At 43.0% G+C, this 8,491-nt stretch overlaps 1 pseudogene; it reads right to left on the minus strand.

Annotated features, from left to right (window-relative positions):
- Nucleotides 1–3,496: 3,496 nt before the first annotated feature.
- Nucleotides 3,497–5,569, minus strand: LOC121443847 (annotated as a pseudogene).
- Nucleotides 5,570–8,491: the final 2,922 nt, after the last annotated feature.

Genomic DNA, 8,491 nt, shown 5'->3' on the forward strand with positions numbered 1-8,491 from the left:
AGAAAATTAGGAAACAACCTTCCTCAAGACCCAATAATACCACTTTTGGGTATATAACCAAAGGGTGCTCAAAAATGCACAAGGACATGTGCTCAACTATGTTCATAGCAGCTTTGTTTGTCATAGCCAGAACCTGGAAACAACCTAAATGTTCTTTGACCGAAAAACGGATAAGGAAAATGTGGTACATTTACACAATGGAGTACTACACAGCAAAAAAAAAATAATAATGACAGGTTGAATATTGCAGGAAATGGATATAGCTAGAAAACATTATTTTGAGTGAGGTAACCAAGACACAGAAAGAAAACTGCCACATATACTCACTTATAGGTGGTTTTTAAAACTAGCCTACAAACCACAATCCCAGAGAACTTAGACCACAATGAGGACATTAGGAAGGACTTACATGATATAATGTACATGGGAAGTAGAGAAAGACAGGATCTCCTGACTAAATTGGCAGCATAGGGACAATGAGGGAGTGTTAAAGAGGGTAGGGAAAAGACAGGAAGGGGAGTAAAGAGCAATGTAGAACTCAAAAAAATCAATAAAAAAATACATTCCTAAAAATATCATTGGGTCATAAAAATATTAGAAACCCCATTAGCACAGACAATGAGAGCAACAATGAATAAATGGGACCTCCAGAAACTGAGAAGCTTCTGTAAAGCAAATGATACTCTCATTAAGACAAAAAGGCATCCTACTGGATGGGAGAAGATCTTCACCAACCCCATATTAGACAAAGGACTGATCTCCAAAATATATAATGAACTCAAGAAACTAGACACTAGCTGGGCGATGGTGGCGCATGCCTTTAATCCCAGCACTTGGGAGGCAGAGGCAGACAGATCTCTGTGAGTTCAAGACCAGCCTGGTCTACAGAGCTAGATCCAGGACAGGCTCCATGCCACAGAGAAATCCTGTCTCGAAAAACCAAAAAAAAAAATAATACTAGAAACTAAAATTCTAATTAACCCAATTTAAAAATGGGGTGCTGAACTGAACAGAGAATTCTCAACAGAAGAAGTTCAAATGGCCAAATGACACTTAGGGTCATGTTCAACTTCCGTAGTGATTACGGAAATGCAAATCAAAACAACGTTGAGATACCATCTTACACCTGTCAGAATGGATGGGAGAAGATCTTCACCAACCCCATATTAGACAAAGGACTGATCTCCAAAATATATAATGAACACTAATGATAGCCTCGGTTTGAAAGGATATGGAGTAAGGGGAACGCTCACTCACCCACTGCTGGTGGGAATGCAAACTTGTGCAACCATTTTGGAAATCAGTGTGGTGGTTTCTCAGGAAATTCAGAATCAACCTACCTCAGGACCCAGCAATACCACTCTTGGGAATATACCCAAGAGATGCCCAAACATACTACAAAAGCATTTGTTCGACTGTGTTTATAGCAGCACTGTTTGTAATAACCAGAACCTGGAAATAACCTAGATGCCCCTCAATGGGAGAATGGATAAAGAAAGTATGGAATATATATATTAGAGTACTACTTACTTAGTGGTAAAAAAAAATAACATCTTGAATTTTGCATGCAAATGGATGGAAATAGAAAACACTATCCTGAGTGAGATAACCCAGACCCAAAAAAATGAATTTGGTATGTACTCACTCATTTGTGGACTCTAGCCATAAACAAAGGATATACAAAGCCTATGGTTCATAAGCCTAGAGAAGCCAAATAACAAGGTGAACCCAAAGAAAAACATATATAGGTCCTCCTGGAAATTGGAAGCAAAAAAGTTTTCTGGGCAGTAGGTGTGAGCATGGGGGTGAGGGCAGGGGTGGGAGTGAAGTTGGGGGAAGGGGAAAGTGGAAGAGAGAAGGGAGAAGGGAAGGACTGGCAAGAGCTCGGGGGAGGGGGAGGGTGGAGATGGAGGAAGGGCCGATATAGGAGCAGGGAAGAAGATGGCTACACTAAGGAATGCATTTTAGGTTTTGGCAAGAGACTTGCCTCTAGAGGGATCCCAGGTGTCCATGGGGATGTCCCCAGCTAGCTCCTTGGACAGCAAAGGCAAAGGTGCCTGAACTGTCCTTGCCCCACTGTCACACTGATGTGAGATCAGACTATCACACTGATCTCGAATATCACCATAGAATCTTCCTTGGGCCGCAATGGATGGAGATAGAGACAGAGACCCTCATCAGAACAACGGACTGAGCTCCTGAGGTCCAGTTGAAGGGCAGAAGGAGGGAGAACATGAGCAAAGAAGTCAGGACCGCAAGGGATTGGTCCACCCACTGAGACAGGGTGCCTGTTCTAATGGGAGCTCACCAAATCCAGCTGGACCGGGTCTGAATGAGCACATGCTCAAACCGGACTCTCTGAATGTGGCTGACAATGGGGGCTGACTGAGAAGCCATTGTTAAAGGCACTGGGACTTGTTTTATGGCATGTTCTGGCTTTTTGGGACCCTAGTCTATTTGGATGCACAGCTCCCTAGGCCTGGATGTAGGGGGGAGGGCCTTGGACTTCCCACATGACAGTGTTCCCTGCCCTCTCTCAAGCAGGGAGAGGGAGGGAGGAGGTAGATTGGGGAGTGGGAGGGGATTGGGAGGAGGGAAGGAAGTGTAAATATTTGAATGGAAAAATAAAAAAAGAAGGAAATAAAGAAGGAATGAGCAAAACAAAATATTAGAAACCAAGGACACAGGAGGGAGATAATGAGAGGAGAAAATGGCTTTGAGCCTAAAGGAAAAGAAGGTTCAACTGCTCTTGAATGAGTGCTGATAATAACTGCCTCACAAGGAGAACACAAGTGTTTGTGAGGTAGGGAGTTTAGGGAAGATCGAAACACACATTTGTCAATTGTGTGTGACTGTGAAAGTGTAGGAGAAGACTGGGATCTAGGCAGGCATGCAGGCAGCTGTGAGGTCCTGCTGATGAGCATCTTTTTCATCTTGAGAGCAGTGAGGAGCCATTTGTGACTGTCAGTCAGGAAATGATGCACTCTTAAATAGTAAAATGGTACTCCCAGCTCCCCACTGAGGACACATTAAGAAGGGCAATAACAATGTCTAGTATCTATTTATTTTCATGGTACTGGTCATACTATGTAGCACAAGAGGACATTAATTTAACCATCAATCTGCATTAACTTCGCAAATGCTGGTATTATAGATGTGAATGAATGAACCTAACCAAGGCTGAAGTCTTTTTTTTTTTTTTTCGAGAGAGAGGGTTTCTCTGTAGCTTTGGTGCCTGTCCCGGAACTAGCTCTTGTTGACCAGGCTGGCCTCGAACTCCCAGAGATCTGCCTGCCTCTGCCTCCCGAGTGCTGGGATTAAAGGTATGCACCACCACTGCCTGGCCAAGGCTGAAATCTTGAGATTAGATCAGATTAAGGTGCTGGGTACTAGCTCAGGCAAGTTCAGGACAGGGGAACAATTGGGGAGTCAAACTGACAATTTTAGTAAGACTTAGGCTGTGTCTCTGCAGTGGAGGTCCCCATAGTTATATAATCTACTCTGCATTGGTATTGGCATTTGATGACATAGAGAGAAAGTCAAGATCCCTATCTTTGCAGATCACTGCCTGCGTTATGGGTGTGAGCACAATGCTGAGGACTGTGAAGACCATGTTAGAGATACAGCCCTTTATGTTTAAAGGCTTCATGTACATGAACATGATGATGCTATAGAAAAATAGGACCACAGCAAGGTACTCCAAGCAAGTGGAAAAGCATTTGCAGGGCCTACTGGCTGAGGACACCTTCAGGAAGGTGACCAGGATTGGCATGCTGGAAAGGCAAATGAGGTACTTGAGTAGAGGCAGCAGAAGGATAGCACCCACAAGGACAAAGTCATTGCTGACTGATGTGTCACCACAGGCCAGCTTCAGCACATCCAGGACCTTGCAGGTGAAGTGTCTGAATACTTGGTGGCAATACAATGGCACTCTCATGGCAATGATTGTTTCTGTCACCAACCTGAAGAGGTAGAGTACCCAGAAGACTCTTGGAGGCATCGAGAAAAACGTGTGGCTCATGTGCACGGGTACCTGCGTTGCTGACAAATAGCAAGGTAGTGATCACAGGCCATGATGACAAGCAGCAGGCATTCTGTGGAGCCTGTGGAATGTCTCAGATGCATCTGGATGTCACAGCCATTAGAGAAGATGGTCTTCTGGGATGAGAGAAGGTGGAACAGCATCAGAGGCACAAAAGTAGATGTGTAGAAGATTCTCTAAATGGAAATATTACTCAGAAATTGTATATGAGTGTGGGTAGACAGAGATCCCACATGCACACAGCCATGAAGGCAGTGTTCCGAGCAGGGTCACCAGGTACATAACTGAGCACAGAAGAGTAGGTGCTTCAGGGATGAGTAGTCAGAAAATTCCTTCAAGATAAACTCAGAGACTTTTGTCCTGCTTCTGAGCTACATTGTTGGTAGCAGTGAGACCCCAGATCCTAAATTTCTTGTAATCCCCTGATCTGAGTGCCTACAGCTGCTCTGAGCACAAGACCTTCAGGAGTTCCTGATGGTTTTTGGTGGGTTTGGCTGGGGTGTGGCTATCTCTATATAATCTGCCCCTGGACACAATAAAGGGGGCGTTCTTGGGGAATTCAAGGATGACCATGTTGCTGTCTCTCTCTCTGTGTATTTTAACCTCCAGCCCCTTGCTCGAGCTCAGTTACTGGGTGTGCAGCAATTGGAGGTCTTCCACCGAGATTTCATCAATAGGAGGTCCTAGCCGAGATATTGGGAACTAGGGAACGCTGAGAGGTCACCCTCAGAAGGCGAGGGTGGATTGGGGTATATGTGTTTATCTTGACATCCTTTGCTCAGTTTGGCAGCAAGTGGAACCAACCAAGAAAGAGAGGTAAGCAAACAGGGTTTTCCCCAGCCAAAGGGGACATCTGTATTGGGAATAGATAATGTATATAGCTTAAAAAGATAAATGTGTACAGATGTATGATATGTGGATTGTGTTGTCTTTTGTGTTCTGGACTGGAGAAAGACATTTGATTCTAGGAACTGCTAAGAAAAGTATCTTGACTTTAAAATATGGGCTTAAGAATTTGATGTTTTGGAAAAGAGGTTCTGTTTTTGTCTCCAAAGACAAAAAAAGCCTAAGGATTTATTTGATATTCATGGGGTTTGAATCCTCGAGACCTCCTGAAATGTTGCAGTGGACTGTGAGCTGTGGCGACTCCAAGCAGTGGCCACTGAGGGGCTGCAACACATGCAAACGCCAGGACCAGCCTCGAGGACTGATGAGGCAAGAACACTAGGCCAACTTCCAGCATGGGGCCTCAGGGCGCAGAAGCTCAGCACAACTGCCACAAGGCCTGTTGGCCTGGACCTCTGTCCCAGCCCGGGCCAACCGGCCTGGATGAAATATACCCCATCCTGATGGAGTCGGAGCCCACTGCTCCACCCCACCATGCCTCCACCTTACAGCTCGGTGAGACCCCAGATCCTGAATTTCTTGTAATCTCCTGATCTGAGTTCCTACAGCTGCTCTGACCATGAGACCTTCAGGAGTTCCTGATGGCAGGAGGATGGTTTTTGGTGCATTTGGCTGAGGCATGGCTATCTCTATATAATCTGCCCCTGAACACAATCAAGGGGGCATTCTTGGGGAATTCAAGGATGATCTGTGTCACTGTCTCTCTGTCTGGTGTGTCTGTGTATTTTAACCTCGAGCCCCCTTGCCCAAAGCTTGTGAACTGCATGCCAGCTCACAGAGCGCAGACACAAGGGAGCGGGGCGCGTCACTTGGAGGTCTCCACCGAGATATCGGCACTACATAACACAGAGTTATGCCTGGATACACAGTAGAGTGGAAGGACAGAGGATGCAGGGTATTGGGAACAGAAAAATTGTTTTTTTTTTTTTTTTTGGTTTTTCGAGACAGGGTTTCTCTGTGGTTTTGGAGCCTGTCCTGGAACTAGCTCTGTAGACCAGGCTGGACAGAAAAATTGTTAAGGTCTTTTCCAACATGGATACAGGTTCTGTGACTTTGGGACAGTCTTCTAATTTTCTGTAGGTTACATCGCATCCATGTGAATAGTGAGGATAATATCCCTAAGAGGGTATTTATGGAAGTATGAATAGGCAGAATCACAGAGATCCAAAGGTGAATGAGAAATAAAGGTCTTTATTGTAGGACTTCTTGAAAACTCTAAATGGCTAATGTTTATTGGTGACTCTCCAAAAACAATGCAGATTATGCACTTACAAACTTATCTGAACTTACATCCACTTCACCTCTGGTCCTACCCCCAAGAAGAGCCCTGCAAACAGCATTTGAGAGCAGGTAGCCTGGATCAGAGGTCCTAAAACTTACTCACATACTGGAATTATTTGGAAGACGGTCAAAACACAGTGTGTTTTCCTTCCAGAGTTTCTGGCTTAGGGCAGATGTGTGTTGTTACTGCTCTACTGGCACAGGGATGAATGGCTCTAAAGGTTCTGCTGAGTTTGCTGCAGCCTCTAAGTCATGGCTTGCACTGTTCTCACTATCTGGAATATTTTCATTTTTCCTACACTTGTAGCTGATCTGTCTCTTCTGGTTCTGTTTGCCACACACCGCATGCTTTCTGTCTCAGGAAGGGGGCAGCTACTGGACTGTGAGTGAGCCCACCCCCAAAGAGATAATCTGTTAGGTGTTTTGCATGGGCTACAGCTTTAGAAGATGTCTCCTTTGTATTTACATCTCTACTTCAGAATCAGAAATGGTTTTAGATTTAGACAGTGTCAATCCTTCTCTAAATGCAAGCACAATGTTAAAAGAAAAACTCAAAACTTGTGTCTCATATCAACAGCCTTCTGGTATGGGACAGAAAGAAGATAGATTTTAAAGGAACATTTTACTTTCCTTCATGCCCATTTTTTCTATATATTTCACTGAAAATATGTCTACATGAATAATGTTTATATTTTCAACAATGAACAGCTTCCAAGAAGAAGACATTGGAGCTCCCCAATGTCTCTACCTGATTGATATGAAAGCATGATGCTAATAGCACTATGAGACCGACTTATGGGTACAAGCTGCAGATATGGTGCACCTTCTTACAATGTTCTGGCCACAATTCCAAATAAGAACTTCAGAACAACCCGATCAAATACTTAGAGATCATTTTACTTTTATAATATCACATAGAAAGAACATCGCCCCCAAGACATCTGGAAGCAATTCTAGAAGGTGCCATCCCCTGTCCCAACAAAGTTTGTCTTCATGGTCAGGGACAACATTTAAGAATTGATTATTACACATATAGGGTTGGGTGAAATTATGTATACCCAGAGATCTCAAAAAAAGAGGGAAAATTGAATGGGATAATAGGTAGATTACTTACTCACACTAATGATAATAGTTTGTAGTGGAAGGAATACTTGTGAACTATTATTTATGGATAATTTTCATTGGTATAGACTTTTTTATTGATACAAATTCAAATTATACTTATCATATAGAATATTTCTATTTTTGTTTAGAATGTTTGTAACACCTATGCAGAGTTATTTTGTCAGATTGTATCTATGCATGATTATACCTCTGTTTAAAACATTTTGTGTATTGACATAATTTTATGAGATATTTATCATATTGCATTATATAATTCTACCTGTGATCAAGATACTTATACATGGTTTGTATTTTGAGATCATTTTCCTGCTTTACTGCATAGTTGATTAAAGATTTTTTATATTCTGATAGGAAGTCTTAATCTTCAACATTGAAATGAGACTTTAGTTGATTGCTCAGGCAGTCAGTTGTCTCTGTCATCTACTACACTTTTTGCGGGCTGCTGGACTTCACTACCTGCCTACTCAAGTAATATTAATGCTCTTCTCAGGCCTTTGATGGGGTTGAAGATAAGAATATCATACTTACTAATCATCCTCTTGTGATCTAGCCAAGCCATTTTTACTACCAGACATGAATTCCTTAGGAGAGAATGCTTATCAAAACATTAGTATATATTCCTTCCTTAATATTGATTATGCTTATAACTCTAACTTTATATTTGACATCTGTTTTTTGTATACATAGTTTTGTATTGAGTTTGGAATTTCTTTTTTTTTTTTTCGAGACAGGGTTTCTCTGTGGTTTTGGAGCCTGTCCTGGAACTAGCTCTTGTAGACCAGGCTGTTCTTGAACTCACAGAGATCCGCCTGCCTCTGCCTCCTGAGTGCTGGGATTAAAGGCGTGCGCCACCACCACCCAGCCAAGTTTGGAATTTCTTATTTAAGCAAAAGGGTTAGGTGCTGGGAGAGCTTCTTGAGTCAATACCCTGTAAGATACCAATCCACTTGGGCATGGTCTCCTACATTATAAATCAATCTGTAAAGTGTGTGGTCACTTTCTTCAATTCAGCTCTTGATTCTGGCTGCTAGATTTATTGGATACAAGATCCATTGCCCTGGGGCTGGAGATATGGCTCAGTGGTTAAGAGCACTGACTGCTCTTCTAGAGGACCTGGGTTCAGTTCGCAGCACTCAC

The sequence above is a fragment of the Microtus oregoni genome, unplaced genomic scaffold, assembly GCF_018167655.1.
Source record: "Microtus oregoni isolate MIOR12 unplaced genomic scaffold, Mior012 000113F_ref0000058, whole genome shotgun sequence".
NCBI classification, from domain to species: Eukaryota; Metazoa; Chordata; class Mammalia; order Rodentia; family Cricetidae; genus Microtus; species Microtus oregoni.